This window comes from Anas platyrhynchos, chromosome 25 (genome assembly GCF_047663525.1).
Source record: "Anas platyrhynchos isolate ZD024472 breed Pekin duck chromosome 25, IASCAAS_PekinDuck_T2T, whole genome shotgun sequence".
Taxonomy (NCBI): domain Eukaryota; kingdom Metazoa; phylum Chordata; class Aves; order Anseriformes; family Anatidae; genus Anas; species Anas platyrhynchos.
This window is the reverse complement of record NC_092611.1, coordinates 9825897-9844732: the sequence shown is the minus strand read 5'-3', so window position 1 is coordinate 9844732 and position 18836 is coordinate 9825897. Positions and strand designations below refer to the sequence as shown.

The 18836-nt window shown below is 46.6% G+C and overlaps 1 long non-coding RNA gene across 1 annotated transcript; it reads left to right on the top strand.

The window, feature by feature from the left end:
* The first annotated feature begins 553 nt into the window (after window positions 1-553).
* On the top strand, window positions 554-18401 carry LOC110354655 (uncharacterized). Its single transcript, XR_002406851.3, has 3 exons — window positions 554-990; window positions 15827-15903; window positions 18073-18401. It is a non-coding gene; the product is annotated as an uncharacterized lncRNA (long non-coding RNA).
* Window positions 18402-18836: the final 435 nt, after the last annotated feature.

The following is an 18836-nucleotide window of genomic DNA, read 5'->3' as shown; positions in this document are numbered from 1 at the left end:
GCCTGTTCATAGCCACATGTTTTGGTGGTTTCCTGTTGGGTGACCACTGAAGACCTGAACAGAAGAGTGGGAGATCAGGGACAGGTCCCTGCCTCCCATATTTTATTTGACAGCGTCATTTTCCAGATCCTTTTTCAACCAAACCCACAGAAGGACCCCGAGGCTCACTAATATCCTGAGCTTTTCCACATCACTGGTGGATAATGGGTTCTGTCATCAAGCTGCAGCCAAGCAGGGTCTTTGTAATGGGGCAGAGTGCTGTAAATCCCCGCTGAGCCCCAGCTGGCTGCTCCCACTTCCAGTCCCAGCCCAGGTGCCTGCAGCAGCTGCACTGGCTTCTGCAACACACCCAGACACCCAGGAGTCTCCCATTGCTCATTGGTTTAATTAATACAAATACAGTGTGCTTGATCCTGTACTCTGCAGGCAGTGCTGGATCAGGGGAAGGAATTGTCAGCTGATACTGGTCAAAAAAATGGGCTGATGGTACTTTGGTTTTGGCTGGCTTTTGCTATAATAAATGTCTTTATCCTCATCATGCCAATAGACCAGGATCCAGGTTAACACACACTTAATTGACCCTGGCTCATTACCTGCTTACATGGGGAAATAGCAACAGATTTAGAATATGTAATTAAATACCGAAATTTGGTAGCAAGTTAATTAACATATAACATTGCCTTCCCTAACAAACACTTCTTAAGACAGGGTAGGCAAGGCAACATTAATTGTAACAATTATTTAGGATTTAAACAGATAATAGGTACAGCTGCTAACATTAAAACCCAATTATGCCAAGCACTTTAATGATGTAAGAAAAAAAATGAAGGGTGGTGGGAAGTACAAGGTGGGAGAGTGGCTTTGGTCTCCCTGAGACCTTTATAAGGAACCAGTCTGTAGGGTGGTTGTGATGCTGCCTCACTTTGCTTGTATGGAGGATGGCTGTTGGGTCTTCATGTGGTCTCTGCAAGAGATGGAGATCTACTCAAGGTAGGATTTAAGTGTTTTTCTTGTGTCTGTATTTGTATTATTTCTTTATTGCTGGCCATGTAATGTTCTTTGGTATCTGTAGTGTTCAGGTATGTCAGGTAGCGTACAGCCCTGCTCCAAAACATGGGGACATCTCTCCTGCATGTTGAACCTGTGGGAACGTTGTGTAACTGCAGAGCTCTTGTGTTGTTGAGTCTCTGTGGGGCTTGGTCAGGTATGTTTAGGGTACTTAGGTTGACTCTTAGGGCTTGTGTGATGGTAGGTTGGGATCCTTCAGAGTTCTCCCTAATGCAGTTTGGTCCTGCTGCTAGGATAGGCCCTGTGTTCTGGCTTTGGTTTTGTTTCCTCAAAGACTTGGAAAATATGTCATCTTTTTGATCCACATTTGGAAGGCTTTCAAGGCCCCAGGTTTTGAAGATGCATCATAGTTTTTTATATGATTTTAATGGGAACAAACATACCTGAGAGGTTTTATTTTATGAAGAAGCTGCCATTTGGAAAAACAATAACTTCATGTTTTGAATTCCTCAAGACCGTGCTTGTTTCTAGGTCCTAAAGTCAATATTTGTACCTCACCCTAAAAAAAGCAGGAATACTTTATGTAAAGACAGTAAAAGATCACGTTGCTGCTAAGACTGACATCTCTGCCCCAGTAGCTGGCCTCTACCTGTCCCCTTCCCTTTGGCTTCCATTATAGTGGTTGGAAATCCATCTGCTTTTGCTCCTCTAGTCATGGTAGAGCAGGGCTCTCCTGGCAATTTTTCCCCAGCAGAGCTCCAGTGCTTTTAACTTTCAGGAGAGTCACTACCCCAGGTCTGGATATACAGGGGATGCTCTAAATCTATGCCTAAATCTACTTATGCTCTTGAAAAGCACAATGGCAAAGAAAATAACACAGCACAAGATTTTAATGTGTTATTAAGGGCTGGTATAAATTACAGAGTATCATTGAGACAAAACATTAAATAATAGATATAATACAGTGGCAGCTTTAGGAAGACAAATTGTCACAGAAGCTATAAATAAAAGGAGTTTGTGGAATGCTGGCACTGTCCCAAGGAGCGGCTCTGCTGCTCAGCCATGGAACAGCAATATTTATGTCCCTCAGTCTGTGGATTGGGAGCACTTCTGCTGGAGGAAGCCTGCTCCCTGCCACACAGGCTGGTGGCATTGAAAGAGAGGAAGGAGCAGGCAGCAGCTCCCAGACTGGTGCTTGGTTGTGCCCTGGTGGTGGCTCTATCCCCTTGGGAGTGGGGTCAAAGGGGACTAGAAGGTAAGGAAACAGCTTGCAGGCTGTCTCTGTCCTGGCTGATAGCAGTTTGCTGTTCCTTGTTGTTTAAAAAAAAATAAATAGCTGGGGTCTGTGTGCAGTCCTCACAGCTTGTACTGAAGGTGTTACATGGCAGCTAACAAAGCAGCACGCCATCGATTCCCAGCCCTACCTAAACCTGTGGCTGCTGCTCCGTTCATCGTGTACCTTGTACAACCAGAGGCGAAAGCAGGGCTGTGCAGGGGTATCTCAAGCAGTTGATTCTTGTCAGTGCATTAGGATGCTTGTGTTTGTGCTACCTGCTTGCTGCCCGTCTTGTTCAGGCATCAGGGAGCTGCGTAAGCTCCACATTCCTTTTCCCTGTATAAATAAATGCTGCTTTCTCCAGGCACCAGTGGTCCTGTGCTAAGGATCACGTTGGACAGGGTGTGCAGGTATTTCTGCACCAGAGTCACAGCTTGGCAAATGCTTTGCCTGTGTGACTTGAAGTGGTTTCTGTGTTGTGCCTTATTTTGAGCTAGTTAAGCAGTCACAGCTGAGGTATTTGGCTGTGAAGTGGGTGTACGAACAGCCCGTGTCTTGCACATATGCACAGGAGCCATGTGGCTGTGGCAGCCCTGAGTTCAGGAGGCTTCTCAGAGGTGCTGCTGTACTCCTGTGCCTTGTTCTCATCATAAATTCCTGGTGGCGCTTGATCTTAAATGTGAACAGACCCTGAACACACAGACTGGCTTGCAGACCCAAACACCGTGTCCCATTTCCGTGTTGATGGGACAGAAGACAACATTGCTGAGTGTTTACCAGAGTTGATGCTGCTTTGGAGCAACATTGCTTCTGTGTAGACGGCTGCTTCTACAGCATTGGCAGCCCTTTGTGTTTTTTTTTTTTTGTTTTTTTTTTTTTTTTTTCTGAAAGTGCTATGAAAGTGGATCTGTTAGATATTAGGAGAACTTTGTGAGACCCTCCTGCTGGTCTGGACAGCCTTTCCCTGCATCACCCTTGACTTGACAAGGGTTTCTCTGTTTCTTGGAAGCATGTAGGGAAGGTAACTGGTCCAATGCAGAAAACTGAACTGCACTGCTGCAGGCTTACCTGTCTCACTGCTCCTTGGTGAGGCAGGTACCAGGAGCAAAAAGTTGAGGCACTCTGCCCCAAAGAACAAGAGCAGACTGGACAAGCAGAAGAGAACATGTTGACTAGCCTGGATCCCAGGCTGACTTCTGAGCGTTGTCCTCTGTGTCCAATAGAGTTCCTCACATTGAGGTTGCACACTGGCTGTTTTCTTGTTTAAAAAAAAAAAAAAAAGAATGGCAGCCCATCAGGAACCTCTGGCTGTTTTTCGTATCATAATGAAGCTTGGACTCTGCCCATGCAAGACAATGAAGTGCAATATTTCAGGCTGTAAAATCCATCTGTTTGAGCACACAGAGTCTTTCCATGGCATGGAATTGCTTGTGCTTTCCATTTATATTTAAATTCATGCCTGTGGAGATCCTTCCTTTGCCAAAGCAGCAGAGCCTCTAGCTGCTGGAATGAGGAAATAGCTGCATGCAAGCACTTTTCAGAGCTGAGATCAGTGGTACAGATGATGGATGCATCAAGCTTCTTCTGCACCTGGAGGAATGCAGGTAGTTTAGTCACTGCTGTCACTTTTAAGGCTTGCACCAAACCTTGCAAAATCCTTCTAAGACTGCAGGAAATTCAGGGGCAAACCACTGGTATAAAGTGGTCATGGCAAGGTGCTCATGGAAGTTGCTGTGAGTTGACCTGGGAATGACATGTGCTTTTTCTGTTCTTGTTGTATTAATGCCTGGGAGGTTACCATGAGGCACTAAAAGCTGATTTATTCACAGCCACTGTATATAGGCAGCCTTGGTTTGACACCTTCAACTTGTTAGCATTGCATACAACAGATACAGGGCATTGAGCCACAGCAGCTGTAGGACTCAGCCAGGAAGGGCCTAGTGATGTATTCAGTAAAAAATAGAGGATAAATGGGATGGACTTGCTGGGAATTGGGTATACAGGGTCTTGGACCACAGCTCATATGAAGGTTCATGCTTTAGCTTATTCATTGGTGATATCCCCCTTCCACGCCACACTGATTTTCCATTGAGCAGTGGTTTGTTGTGTCTGTGTTTACCTCTAAGGCAAACACACCGAAAAATTGTCCTTAATGCTTCTTAATCTGAAGTCTTCTGCATTAAGTATTGCCAACATCTTAGGGAAACTAGTGTCTACAGCTCCCAGTGGTGCAGGCTGGTATTTGACTTGCCATAGGTGGAAGGTTAAATTGAGATCTCATACTTTTGTCAAAAACCACCAAGGCCTTTCAATCATGCAGGAAAGAGATTCATCAACAGGCAGACAAGTAGGAAAAGAAAATGTGTGGATGTTTTCACATGTGCAGAAGCAATCAGCAAGAAAAGATTGTAACAGCTGTAATGTACTTAAAGGAGCAAACTCAGAGGGAACAAACTGAAAATCCCTGTGTGGCCACCAGATTGGCCTGACAGTGTGAAAAACAAAACCACACTTTTCAGCAGCGTTTTATGAGTAGAGGCTGCAAGAGAAAGCAGGAAAGCATTGATGCTGGTTCAAGCTGCTTTCACATTTGCAGAACTCTGCTGTTCAGTGACATTTCTTGTGGGTTCTACATGGGTGCAGGAATGGAGAGAGGCATGAGGGTGGCCTTGAAGTAAAACCTTTCTTTGGCTTGGTGGGAAAGGGAGGCTCAGCCTGCCAGTGTGGGTTGCGTGGCTTTTTTTTTTATCCCTGGTATGGTGCATCTGAACCCTTTGCTCCACTTCTTCAGCCGATGCTGTGGTGGCTCTTCCCTCTCCACTGGTGTTGCCATAGGATGTTAAATCTGCCCTGAGAACCCCACCAGTGACCAGGGGATTGGAGCCTGCAGGGTGGCTGGGTGTGAGTTCAGGAGGGCTGGGGTCTGGAGGGTGAGAAACCAATTCAGCTGCTTTAATGCAGCAGAACACACAACTCTCACTGAACCAGGAAGGTAGCATCACACGGAGACTTCTCTCCTTAGCAATTACTTGGTTCTGATGATCTGTTAGGGCTACAAAGCTAAGGCCTGAATACATCACTTCTCAGTCCTTGCCAGTAATTATCTCTCATAAGCACTGAAGTGGTGGAGGAGCACTTAGTGCAGAACAAGGAGAAGAGCTTTCACTTGCTCTTTTGATCTTCTGGTCAGAGATGGACTGGCTGCCAGGCAGGAGGGGCTGGAGGCAGCTTACAGCGTTGATGCTAGGGGTAGGCCTTAAGAGGAGCAGCTTTTGTGTGCAAATCTATCAAGATTAGAATAATAAAAACATTTTTTTTGTTCTATGTCAGAGTAAAAGGAGTGTGATTTCTCTCCAGTGTTCAAATGGAGGTATAGCTCAAGCTATGATAAGCAGCCAGAGGAGTGAGGAGACCCTTCAGTTACAGCTTGGTTGGGGGTGCTTGAAGCAGGGGATGAGACTGCTTCAAGCAACAAAACTGAAGCCTTGTCTTGTCCCCTTCTGCCCCATATGACACTCACAAGCCCTGTGCAAGAAGCAGCTAATGTGGGTGATCTGGTTTATGCTTCAGTGAAGCTGATAGCTAAGCTCCTTTGGGCACCTGGGGCCACGCTGTCTTGAGGTCTCAGCCTCCTACCCTGCTGCCTGGGTGCAGCATGATGTTGTGCCAGGCTGGGGTGGGACTCTTCAAGCAGAGGTTCCTCAGGCTCTTGCCAAGGCAGGAAATTGTCTCTTCAGCTTCTCTCAAGCTGAAGAAACTGCAGGAAAAATAAAACCAGAAGATGGTATTTCTAAACCTTTTATTTTGCTAGGATAGCACAAGACAGATGTGTCTGGGTGCATTCTGGTTGCTGTTACTGTTTTCCATTCTCAATGGTTTGCAGTGAGGGTGTTTCAGAGAAACCCATCCAGCTCCTGCTCCCAGCACAGCACTTCCTGGGAAGGGGAAAGTCTCTTCTCTGCTGGGGGAAAAGCATAGAGAAATAGGGAATTTCAGTGGCCAGGACTCCTTAAAAATAGTTCGACTTCCCTCTCATACCTCCAACTGTTTACATCCCTGGAGTATGAGGACACTTGTAGTGGGAGGTCTGGTTTCTCCTGTTAGATCTCACAACAGTACCTCATTTTTGACAAGGAACTGCCGCTGCCTGTATGGCACCCAACATAACATAGGCTGTCTTGAAACTACTGCAATATTGAAATGAAATAACATCATTGGTAAAGGAAAGTTTACTCATGTCAATTAAATTTAGTTCTATTTACTTTAATGAGTTTAACCTAATGGTGAATGTCATGTGTTTCCATTTGTGGGTAAAGTATCCTATAGGGAAGAGGAGATTTGCTTGTTGTGAGCCAGAGTGCCAAATGATTCATGGCACCTGATAAGCACAGAAATTATGCAACTGGCTTATGAGACTAATCAGGTGCTTCACAAGAGCTGCTGGCAAACGTTGATGTGGGTTTGGATACTTATTCATAAGTCAGCACTGATAACTGTCATGAAACAGATGCAATCAGTAAAGGAGAAGAAATTTAATTGCTGCTTAATTTAGTGTTTGAGGCTTAAAGTAGCATTTGCGGAAGAGTGTGGAGGAGAATATTGCCCTGTGGATTGCAGCAGCAGCACTGAATTGGTGCCAGTGTTAGCCGTCAGATGTAAAATAGGAATGCACGTACCTCAGATGGCTGGGGCTGCTCTCAATGCATAAATGGCAAAGCAGTCCTTGAGAAATTAGGGGAGAGGTGCCAATGTCAGGGGGTGAGGAACCCAGATGAGAAGCAGGTCTGAGATAGCAATTGCTCTGATTTCTCACTGTAGTATTTCATGGTCAAAAACAAAAATCCTTCTGGCAAAGCTGCTAATGCTCACAAAATGAAGTGACTTCAGTAAGGACCTCCCAGGCTCAATGAGAGATAGCTGGGCACAAACACTGATGTGTAGTTAAAGCTTCGTATCTTCAAAAGGTTCCTTGCAGAAGCTTCTCCATTACTGGCTGTATGGTTGCAGAACTCTGCTACAGAGTCACCCGAGTGTGAAATAAACAGCGAAGTGTTGGCAAAACAGCACAACACACGAGCTTTGGGGATGTCATATTCACCCTGATGCACGTGCTGACAGCCTCCTGTCACTGCCTGCTGACAAGTTCTCTCTTACGGCTCCATGTACTGAAGCTCCTTGGATCAGACCAAATGGGATCTACAAAGAGCTTTCTCAAGAGAAAATCCTTGTTACAAGCCCCACGTTCTCCTCTCATGTTGCCTCTTTCAGTCATCGGTGGCAAGTCAGCTTTGTGCAGGAGCTGAGAGCTGTGATCAAAGGGGTCTGGTGAGCTGGGGGAGGCACCTCATGCTTGGGTGGCAGATCAGAGGGCTGTGCCACCTGGCACCCAGCTCCCTTTGCATCTTCTGTTTACTTCAGGGAAAATAGATGAGGAATGTGAAGGCTCAGAAGGCAAAATAAGTGGAACAAAACCTCAGATGAAGTTAAAGTTTGTGATCATGGAGAGGAGTCAGGTGTTTTCCCCTCTATCTGCAAGCGGTTCAGGCAGGAATCGTCCTGACTCATCCTGCTCACAGGGCAGCAGCAATAGTTCATGACTGGCTGGGTGGAGGAAGGATGTATTTGAATGTTTGGTTAAGGAAGGCATTGAGGAAGGGATATTTTGATTTATTGCTGATTGAGCAAGAGATGAAAATCAGGCCTTTCCTGTAACAGATGCTTCCAAACCTCTGGCCGTGAGGCTACTAATTCATGTTTCTTGATGATTCTTCTGCAAATATTCTGCATTTATCTTTACTGTTAGTATTTCTCTTGTCTAAAGACAGATGATCTGTCTGCATAGAGAACCTCTCTAAATTTTTCCTATTAAATATATACAATATATTGCTACTGAAATACTTGCAGACAAATTTCATGCGTTTTTGGTCAGTGGTTTTGTTTCTAAAGAAGTTACTTTCAATATTCAATTACCGAAATGCTTAACTTTCCATCTTTAAATGACTCTCAAAATTGTGCAACTTTTTTTAAGAAGTAACTAAAAGAGCTTAAAATCACTTGGATGTGTCCTTTAGAAAGGTATGTTCCTTTTGATCATTAACTTCTGATTCTTTGAGTAACTTTAAAATTGATCCTTTCTTTCCAGATCAAGATAGATTTTATTTCAAAATTCTTAAAGCCTGGAATGATTGCTTTTGGCCAGTTCTCACATAGAGCACAGATGACTTGCAAATGCCTGCAGAGGCCATGGAGGAAGGCAGACAGAGGAGACAGGCAGGAGGAAAATGGGGGTGAATCATGGGGAGGCACAGGGCTGTATCCAGCCTTTTGATTTCCTTCTCAGAACTGACTGCTGAATCATTTCAGGCCTGATCTGACGTTCTGTAGCAGCCGAGCATTGCGGTTTTATGTAAGCAGCATCTTGAAAAAAATGCAGTGCTTGTGTTCCTAGGATGTGGGAGCACTAGGACGTGATGTACCTGGGCTGTAAGACCCTCTATGGGTTCAGTGCTGCTGGGAGCTGGCTGGGGGTTGCAGGTCTGCCTGTCCTAGGGGTGCAGAAGTAGGGGACAGTGTCTTCAGTGGCTTTTTTTGCAGTGATGCCCACTTTTACTTAGCAGGAAGCAAGCTCTGTTGTCCAGAGGATTGCTCCCCCTTGGTGCTTGGTCTGGGCCCCCCTTGCTGCCTTTAACTGTGTCCTTGTAGGGCTGCTCAAAATGAAGCCACTTGCTGGGATGGATTCAGAGCTTGTGCTGATGCACATGGGTTTATTTTTAAAGCCATGGATGTTTGTAATTATCTTGAGTGTGAACACATGCTTTCTCCTTGTGAAAGGAAAGCACTAGCCCTTAATGAGATTTATTCTTTCAAGCCTGAAATAAATTAAACATGGCAGCATGAGGTTTTTCTGCAGCAATGCAGTGAAGCTGTAAATATTTCTAAAATGATCTAATTCTCTTATACTTTTCTCCAGGCAGTAGCGCTTAAAAGCATTTCCCTTTAAAGGCTCCTTCTCCACCCAAATTCCTTTTCCGTGTTGTTACCTGTGTATTCTGGTCATCTCTTGGTAAAAATCTGAGTTGTTTGCCCTGCCCCAGAAATTTAATGAAGCAAGATAAAGGGGAAACCTGAGGCCAGAGCCAAGAGAGGAGCTGCATGATGGCTTTGGGGGTGACAGTTGATTCCAGCCTGAAACTGCTCTTGTGCACATGGTCTCAGGCAGCATGTTCTGGAGACTGAACAGTGTTGTTTTTTTTTTTTTTTTTTTGCCTGCATTTTCAGGATTTCAGGCTGTGGAGGACCTCGTGCTGCTGCTCCAGCTCTCATCAAGCTCGAGCTGGCATGACTCTGCTCAGGGGGGTGGTGGAAGGGCTTGGGCAGGGGGCTGAGGGTTGGCCATGGCTAGTGTCCCACCTCCAGGGACTCCTGTGCCAGCCTGGGTGAATCAGGCATCAAACTGGTCTGGTTTCTGGTCAGTAAACTGGTTAAATGCTCTCCTGCCCCTGCTTCAGACTGCTCTGGCTGTAAGCTCCTTGGGGAAGGGCCTGGTACCACAAACCAGTGACATGCTGGGAAGGTGACAGGGAAGATAAATGCAGGCCTGTGAGGCATTGAGAGCTGGGCTCGGATTTTCCCTCCAAGTCAGGAAGGCACCCAGCTGTTTGCACATCTGGGGGCCGTGTATGTGGTTAGATGGGATGTTCCTTCTTGTACATGAAATAGCTGGGAGATAATTGGATCTGCTCTAGTGCGCTCTGCCTTCCTGCTAAAAAAAAAAAAAATAAAAATCTTGTGCTGTAGTGTCCTCAGGCCTAGGCTCTAGTTAATAAAAGCTTGAGTTTTCTGAGAAGTAGCCATAACTCAGGGCTTGAGTGCTCACCATGGCTCTGAGGGGCAGAGATGCTCCCTGTGAGCAGCAGAAACAGCTGAGGTCCAAAGCAGTGTCAGAAAACTTCTTGTTGTGAGAGGAAAAAAAAAAAAAAAGATACCACACTTTGAGGAACCTCACCGGCCTTTTTTAAAAACAAGTAACTAATTACAGGATGTTGGAACCATTTGCATAGTAGTGTTGGTTTTGATTTTTTCCTTGTTCTACTACTTACTTTGAGGTCAAAGGAAAAAATAATCACACCCTTTTTTCTTGATATTTTGTACCAAAGTAACACTGTTAAGTGGGGTCATGGTTTCTCTCACTTTCGAACCAATTTGCTTCAACAAATTTCAAGAGACATTTAGGGTCAATATTTCCTTCATGGTGTTTGCTGTGTAGCAAAGCAAGACCAAATAGTGGTGGCAGGCTGGGGTCAGACTTCTGTGGCTGCATCTGTGCCTGGACAGTTGTGGGCTCTGCCCTTCCTTGGCCAGCCAGAGCCCACCTGTCCTGCTGCATTGGGTGGATGGCTCCAGCATCTTTTTTTTTTTTTTTTTTTTGCATTTTATCTGCCTTTTGCTGGAAGACCTTTTTTTTTTTTTTTTTTTTTTTTTAATTTAAGACTTGCTTTCTTCCTTCTAGGCACCCCAAACTCCCTGTGAGCCTTTTCAATTAGGCTTGTCCCTGCTTGCTCACAGCCCCTTTCTCCTGGCTGACCCCTTGTCTGCCCAGCTCAGGGCTCACCTCATATCCAAATTTGCTTCTTCCTCTAGGCCAGGTGAAATCCTCTGAGGCTGTCACTCAAAGGGATTTGTGGCTTTTTGGAGACAGCCCTGCTGACTGGAGGCCAGGTCTACCTGGGTCCCTCCAAATCGGGGTTGAGCTGTGGTAAGGGTAAGGCTTGCTGGAAACTGCACTGTGCTGACAAAGAATCTTTACGATTTGTTGGGGGCTTTTTTTGCAAACAGTTGTTAATAATCTGGCAGTCAATTTCCATTTAAATGGAGGCATTAACCTCGGGAGCCCCACAGAGGCTGGCTGGAGTGGGAAGTTAAATACCAGCCTTACCGTGCACTGTTTTAACCTGCTGTGTAGCTGGAGGTAAATAAATTCTGATACCTCTTAATGAGTCATTTTCCTCTGTGATGCTGTTGTCCTGCTCCCCTCTCAAGCACGAGAGAAGGGCTTAGTGTGCCCTCGGTGCCCTTATTTCCTTGTACTTTCTTCACCCTGGGCCTCAAAATTTCAGCCAGAAGTGCTGCAGGCTGCAATGCTGCAGTGGTGGCATGCCGGGGTAGGAGAGTTGCTGTGCCAAAAACTTGCAAAACACAGCAAGCACCCCAGGATACTCAGTGCTCAAGCCCAACCAAGTGAGGCAAGCACAGATACGGAGCAAAAGGTATCAAAGGAAGGGAATTGCAGGAGCTGCCTCATTTTTGTCGTCTTTCCTTTTCCACTCGAGATTCTCTTGCTCTGTAGGCTGGGGACATGCTGGTGGTCTGGCTGACCCCAGTAATCCCTCCCAGCCATATATCGTGGGGCTCTGAGATCCTGCCAGCCCAGCACCCCTCTGCCATGAGGAGCTTGTCCCACAGAGGCATCAGATGTGGCTCTGTGGGGCTGCAGCATCTGCAAGGGGCAGGCTGTGCTCGGTGTGTGCTGACAGCTCCCTAATGGCAAATCCCACAACACCAAGTAACGCAGACCAGTGTCTCCACTTGGGCTCATCTGTGCTCAAGGGAGCTTGCCAGTCTCCTTTGAATCCTTTGACAGATGTTTTCTAAAAATAAGGCTGTAACTGGAGCCAGCTGCTTGCCCTTTCCATTGGTTTTCTCATTCCAATCAAATTTGTTTTCCTTTGGCACAAGTTTTCATCCCAAAACCACTGGCTTCCCTGCCATGGAGGCCATGTAAGGAATTAGCAGACCACTGAGAAGATGACTCCAATCTACGTGGTTGCTTCCAACTGCAGAATTAGCTAGGGGGTGTTCGGGGTTTCAGTGAGGGAAGGGCAAGTTTTTTCCTTTTGTCTTGCAGTAGTTGTTGCCTGCTTTGGCCATAGGGGAGCAGTGTCTTCAGGGGGAAACAGCCTTCAGGCTGCCAAGGTAGCAGTGTAAAGCCCTCTTCTCATCCCTGCAGCCCTATGCAAGCTGCCTGGGGGGAACGAAGCTGCTCCAGCTGCTTGTGAATTCTTGGCATGGCTGTGTTGTCTGCAGAGGTTTGAGACAGCCCTTTCCAAAATCTGTGCTCTTAACCCAAAATCTTGTAGCCAGGGTCCTGAGGCGGTGCCAGACCCTTGGTGCCTGTAATGGATGGCATCTCAACATGGGCTTGAGGGCTGGCAGGCAGGACAATGCATGCTCTGCTGGGACAGCCCAGGGAGGAGCATGCCCCAGGGTTTGCAGAGAAGTTCCTGTTCTGAGATGTCAGTGATGTATTTGGGAACTCTCAGGACGTTCTTGCTGCAGGGAGCTGAGCTGCCCATTGTTTTCTTTTGATGTGAAGAGAAGTGACTAGGTTAAATATAGTCAGGGGAGCCATTGCTGTAATTACGACATTACTTGAGTCAGTAAGACGCAATGATCTGCTTACCTGGGAAGTTATGATGGCTGTTATTTTTACTGCAGGAGCACTCAGAGGCCCTGATGCATGAGGAGTTATGCAAAGCCAAAAGACAGCCAGCCTCCAGGAACCAATGGTCTCTCCTCAGAAATGCTGTTGGTACCTCTGCCTGCTGCAGGGTGGCTCTTGCATGATCCTGCTCCAGGCTGGAGAGCAGGAATGGGGGACTGGTGAAGCTCTAAGTGTTGGGTGTTACACCCTGGCCTCCTCAGCTTGCACCTTGTGTCCTGAGCTGTGGAGTGCAAGCATGTGTGTAGGACCCCAAATGCTGTGAAACATCAGGTCCCAGGTTATTTCCATGTGGTCTTCAGGGGGCTGCTAAAGTTGGATCCTCTTGTTCTGAACTGTCTCGCGCTTCTGTCTGCACCTGGCAATGCTTTGCTGCTCCATTAGCGCAAATGATCAGCTAGGTATTGGCACTTTGCCCCTGTGGACTGTAATTCCGATTTTTATTGGGTTTATAGATTGCTAATTAGTCACTCATTGTTACAGAGATTAAAATTTTTCTTTCAGCACCTGTCCTTGTTGACTCAGCTTATTTGAAGTCAGTGTGCATCAGCTTAGCAGATGGGCTGCCTTTTGATATCAGCAGCACTCCCTTGTCACCCATCCTGCAAATCTTCAGCCAGGGATGGTCGGGGCAGCCTGCAGGGTGTGTGGGCACCCTTGTGGGGTGCTCTTTGCCATGGCACTGTCACACAGGTGTCACAAAGCATAGGGAAGTAAGGAGGACGGGAACTGGGATTTCAGTCTCTTCTGGGAAGAATTCATTTTAGAAACAAGTTTGTGAGCCTTCAAGAGCAAGTCTGTTTTCAGCATATGGGAAATGGTCTGAGACTAGGTTGTGTTTAAAGAGCAGGTTGCAAAGAGGGGAAGGTACAGAAGCTTTCTTACCCTTGGGTGATGCTGGTAAAAGGCATTTCACAAAGACGTTCTGGGGTTGAAAGCTGACTTACGGACAAAACCAAAACTTCAGTAGAATTTTTTTTCTGGAACACTTAAAACTGTTATCTGAGAATCTCAATCTTGGAGAGTGCCATTACAGCTAAATGTCAGCTTTTCCCTTCCTAGGCTTTGAAAGTGCTTTTCTGCCTGTGCTTGCCATGTAGGCTGTGCAAGCCTCCTAATCTCCATCTTGTCAGCAGTCCTTCCCTGCCCAGGAGGGTGAGAAGGACTTGCTTTATGGTCCTCGTGAGTCAGAAACAACTTCATCCTGTCACCTCTGGTCACTTCTGTTCATCCCTGCAAACTAGTGGATGAGTGGATGCCTAATAGAAACCTTCCCTTGCATCAGGAAAGTTCTCTCATCTAAATAGGAAAGGGTCTTCTGGGCTACAATTAAGTGTGAAGGAAGGTAGGCAGAGGGAAATCTCCAGGCGAGTAGAGGCAGCGTTGTGTGCTGACATCTACTGTATTGATCTTTTTAAGTGGGGCACTGTCAATTCTTAATTTTCAAACAAATATTCAGAGGTTCAGTTTAAGCTTTGGGAACTCAGCATGCAGCATTGTCTGTGGCATTGTAAACTCTGTCAGGTAGAAAGATTTTGGCAGGAAACCTTTTAAAACACCAAAACTCCTGAACTGAAATTCTCAGAGGTAGGATTTTTTTAAACTTTCCCAGAACAAAAAGAAGCTTTGAGGTTGGAGCTGAGGACAAAACAAGCAGGAATGTGTGAAGAGTTAATGGTCTTGACAGTGCTCCAGTCTCTCCCAGCTGCAAGTCTCAGTGCTCTTCTGCCTTTTAAGCCTTTACAGCCACTGTGGGTGGGGACAAATTAAAGCCACTTGGATATGAGGCCAGCAGCATTAGGAGCTGTTGTACCACATGCTTACCTCAGGAGATTCCTTGCTGGCTCTCATGCTGTTGTCCTGCCCATTTCAGAGAAAATCAAGGCAATGCAAACTCAAGTGGGACATGATGAGACCTTTCTTAAAACTCTGGGGGGTCTCAGGGACATAGCTGGGGGCTTCTTCCATGGGATTGAGCTCTACTGATGGGTTTAACCACTTGTTTCCAAATGCTGGGGTAGCAGGTAAGTTGAAGCAGGTCATATCCACAAATAATTGGTCTCACTCCAGTTTCAAAACAAATCTGTCAGTCCCAGGGACCTTTTTTTGTGCTCCTTGTGGTTGCCTCATCATTACAAATGCCCACTCAGTGGCTGGCTCAAAACCAATATTACATGAACAAATAGATTATTTTCTGCTAACAATCCCTGAAACAAACTACTTGCTACTATCAGCCCCAAGCCTACATGATGCAATTAAATGGGACTGTGGCAGTTGGTCTTGTATAGAAGTCCCATTCATCCTCTGGGAACAGGAAGATCTAATTTTATTAGATTCATTATCCTTTCTTCAGGAATTAATAGCTCCTGAGACTGTTGGCCTAATGTGCCCGATTTTATGTTGTAATTCAACAGCGTCATGAAAACTGCTGGCTTTATCCAACCAATCCACTAGCCCTTCTCACCTGGTAGTGAGGATGCTGTGTGTGCATCCAGAGCTGCCCTGTAGCTTCTCTGGTGTGCTGCTGTAGACCAGATTCAACGCAGACCTGTCCTGTGGGGTAGCAAATTTAACTTTTTTTTTTCAGTGCCCTGTGAGACAGCATGCTTTGCAGCTAAAGAAAGCAGGGCAGATGAAAAAGCTGTCGTGCTTTGCATGGAGGACACAAAAGGAGCAGTTTCCTTATGAATTTCCAGGCTATTGAATGATGTAGAGGAAATGTCTGTAGCTGCTATATGATACGATGTTTGCTGGCTGCTGATAAAACAGGAGGTCATTTCACCATTTGTGGGAGTTTTTTTCTGGGCTGAAACTGCACTGACTGAAGCTTCTGGAGCTTTCTTTCCCCTTACTGAAGATGTATGGGAGGGCACTTGATATCTAACTGCATATTTTAGGTATCTTAGGGGTGTATTCACATTGTTTTCTACCATGTTTAATTGCTTTTGAAATAGGGGGGAGGGATCTGTTATTGACTGAGGAATCCCAGTTCTAAATAAAGAACTAAATTTGTAACTCTTGCAGTGTTTGTAATTGCCTTCCAGACAAAGCAAGGTCAGGGGTGAGAACACCTTTGCTGGGGAGAAGAAAGGACATACAGATAAATATCTCTTCCTCTTAAGTGAGTATATACCAGCTGAGCACTAGGTAACGTGATCTGGGACGGGAGGACTGCCTTGGGGCTTGGTTTCTTCCAGGGGAAGGGTCTCTGCCTCTGCAGTAGCAGCACTGAAGCTTGCTTGTGGCTGGGATGAGTTTTTGGTCCAAGACTGCCAAAGGTAACTGATGCTCATCTGTGGTGAGCTGCTCTTGCTGACCTCCACTTCCCATGCATTTCACAGCCACTTTATTAAAAATAAGCCCTCAGCTAGTGATATGGATTGAAACTGAAAGATGTTTTTCAGGGATGACCGCATCCCTGCCTGGCCATTAGGAAAGAGCTGTCCCCAAGTGCACATCTTGTTGTGGGAGGAGGAGGAACCTTCTCCGTGAGGGGTTGCTAGCACCTGTGGGGAGCAGGCCTCAGTGCTGAGAGGGGACATCAAGGGCTTCTGTGTTACTCAGGGTTGGTTTTCAGCAAGTTCTCTTGCTATTTTAGAGCTGAGAGACAATGTTGGTGAACGAAGATCCTGTTGTGCTAAGGATGAAGAGGCAGCTCTGTCCCCACCAAAAGTGGCACTCATGCTATAGGATGATGAGTGCAGGCCAGAGGTGTCAGGTCACAGCCAGCCTTCAGCTAAGTGTCCACAGCAGCACATCTGTTCTGTGTTCACGGGCTTTGCCAAATAGTCTTCATTTCCCTGTGTTGTTTCCAGTGCTTCTACAAAGGAGTTAGTGTGAGGGAAGATCTTGCCTGGGCCCTGGATTTGTGGTGGTCTCTGCTTGGTACAGCTTCCTCAGCCATGGTACGAGCTGGGAGCCTGATAGATCTGCTGGCTGGTATAAGACAAGGTCTTGCGATGGTTGCCTGAGACGGGAGAGGGAAGGAGCATCCTCCCCAACCAGGGAGCTGTGCCTGATGAGTCACTGGCCAGGGGAGCAAGGCTTTAAGGCAGAGTAATGCAATGAAGTGATTAAAAAGAAACAGTAGAAATAACCATCAGTGAAGATGAATAAACTTTAATGTCTGAAAGGACTGTTATATCATCTAGGTTGCTCTGTGTCATGTGGGCTATATAGCATGAGATTTGAGCCCTGTCCTGAGCTCAGTGCAGGTCTGTCTCCAGATCTCAGCAGCAGAAGAACGCACAGCTTCTTTGGGCAGCCTTCTCCATGGGCTGAGTGCCCTGGTGAAAATGAGTCCCTTTTTCTCTTCTGAGTTTGTCTAATTCCACTGTCCAGCCACTGCTTTGTCTTCTGAGAGAAGAGCAACATGTACACTGCCTGAAACGGGTCCTTGCCATGCTGTTGTAGGGAGATGGCTTTGCATTGTTGCTCTAAAGTGCTTCCCCAAATTTAACTGTGCAACTTGAGGGGATGCTGTGCAGGTAACAAGCAGCTGTGTTGGACAGCACATTACTGCAATATCGCCTTCCTGCACCCGTGCTAATGCCCAAGTAGTGGTCCTCGTGGCCCTGCAGCATTCAGCAGCCGGCTCAGGGGGGATTTGCTGAGCTGCAGCGGGGGGTTCCGGGCTGATGTGCCCCGGGGTGGGGGCTGCAGCCGCCGGGTGGCACTGCTGCCCTGCTCAGCCGCTGGTGGAGCTGCGGTGATCCGGGAGGTAAAAAGGGATGATGGAGCCTGACATGGCGCTCCTGCTGGCTTCTTGCTGCTCTTGTGCTGGTCTCCTCCAGCCTTAGGGAAAGAGGCGTGTGTAATTGCGGGTGTCCTATAGCAAGGAACAATACAGGACACCTTCATCTCCATATGACAAGGAGGCTGTGCCACTTTCCCAACCTCTCTGATAGAAAGGAGATTGGCCGCCCTGCAATATACAAAGAACTATTGCTGCTGTTCCTGTGCCTGCACCATGTACCTGGTTTGACATCTTGTAGTCAAGCTGAATGGTTATTTCTGCTTCCAGCCCTTGCAGTCTTGAGTGTACTGAGATGGCCTCAGACCCTGCGATCTTTTTTGCTTTGTGCTGGGTGGTCAGGGGAGATATCTGCAAGGACTGGGCTTAGCTTTTTGCTCCCTTTTGGAATCTGAGCTTTTAAATGTGAAATGGTGAAGTGAGAAACACTAGGTGGAAGATCTGCAAGGAGAACGAGAAATGATGCCTTTATGGATGGTGCTCAGAAAGTTTTCAGGTTCTCCTTCTCCTGGATTCAGTTTTGCATCTCCTCCACAGCACAGATGCAGCCGGAGGAACTTAGGCCCTGGGAGACAGAAGAGTGCTGACAAGAGGCCAGAGACAGTTCACAAGAAGAGAGAAATGGATAGAAAAACTTTGTGTGAGATCAGCAAATGAAAAGTCAACCACTTGACCTTCTCTGAACTTATTTTAAATCTATCAGGCATGGAGAAAATTGAGACCATAACTCAGGATGCTCCTGTTGGTCGCATTGCCATTTCCATTACTCTGGGCTGTTTGTCTTAATTGAGATGGAGCCTATCCTATGACTAATTGTCAGGTCACACTGGCTCTAAATTAAAGAGTATATTTTTACTTTTTAACAACTTGGAAGTCCAGTTACTGGCACGTTTCCTCCAGAAGTCTGTCCTTTCCCAGGCAAGCTAACTATAGTGTCCAAGTTCAGACTAACCTACATTTTTTATTATAAGGCTGATCATGTTCCCATAGTGCCTACACATGAAATGGCACAAGTGGGTGCCTGCATGTTTTTCTTTGGCCTTGGGAGTTCACAATATGGATGAAGGCAAGAAAACTGCTTCCTGCTCAAACAAGCTCACATAGGTTCATCAGGAGTAGGCCATGCCAGTCCAACCAGTTTGCTTCCCTGTGGATGAACTGGAGGATGCTTTGGGAGAAAACGTGGAGTGATACAGCAGAGAAAACTGCCTGAAGGCCAGAAGGGGAAGGAGTGACAGGGCAGCAGGGGAATGCGGGGTGCGGGGAGGGAGGGGGACACGGGACGGGCTGCAGCAGCTCCC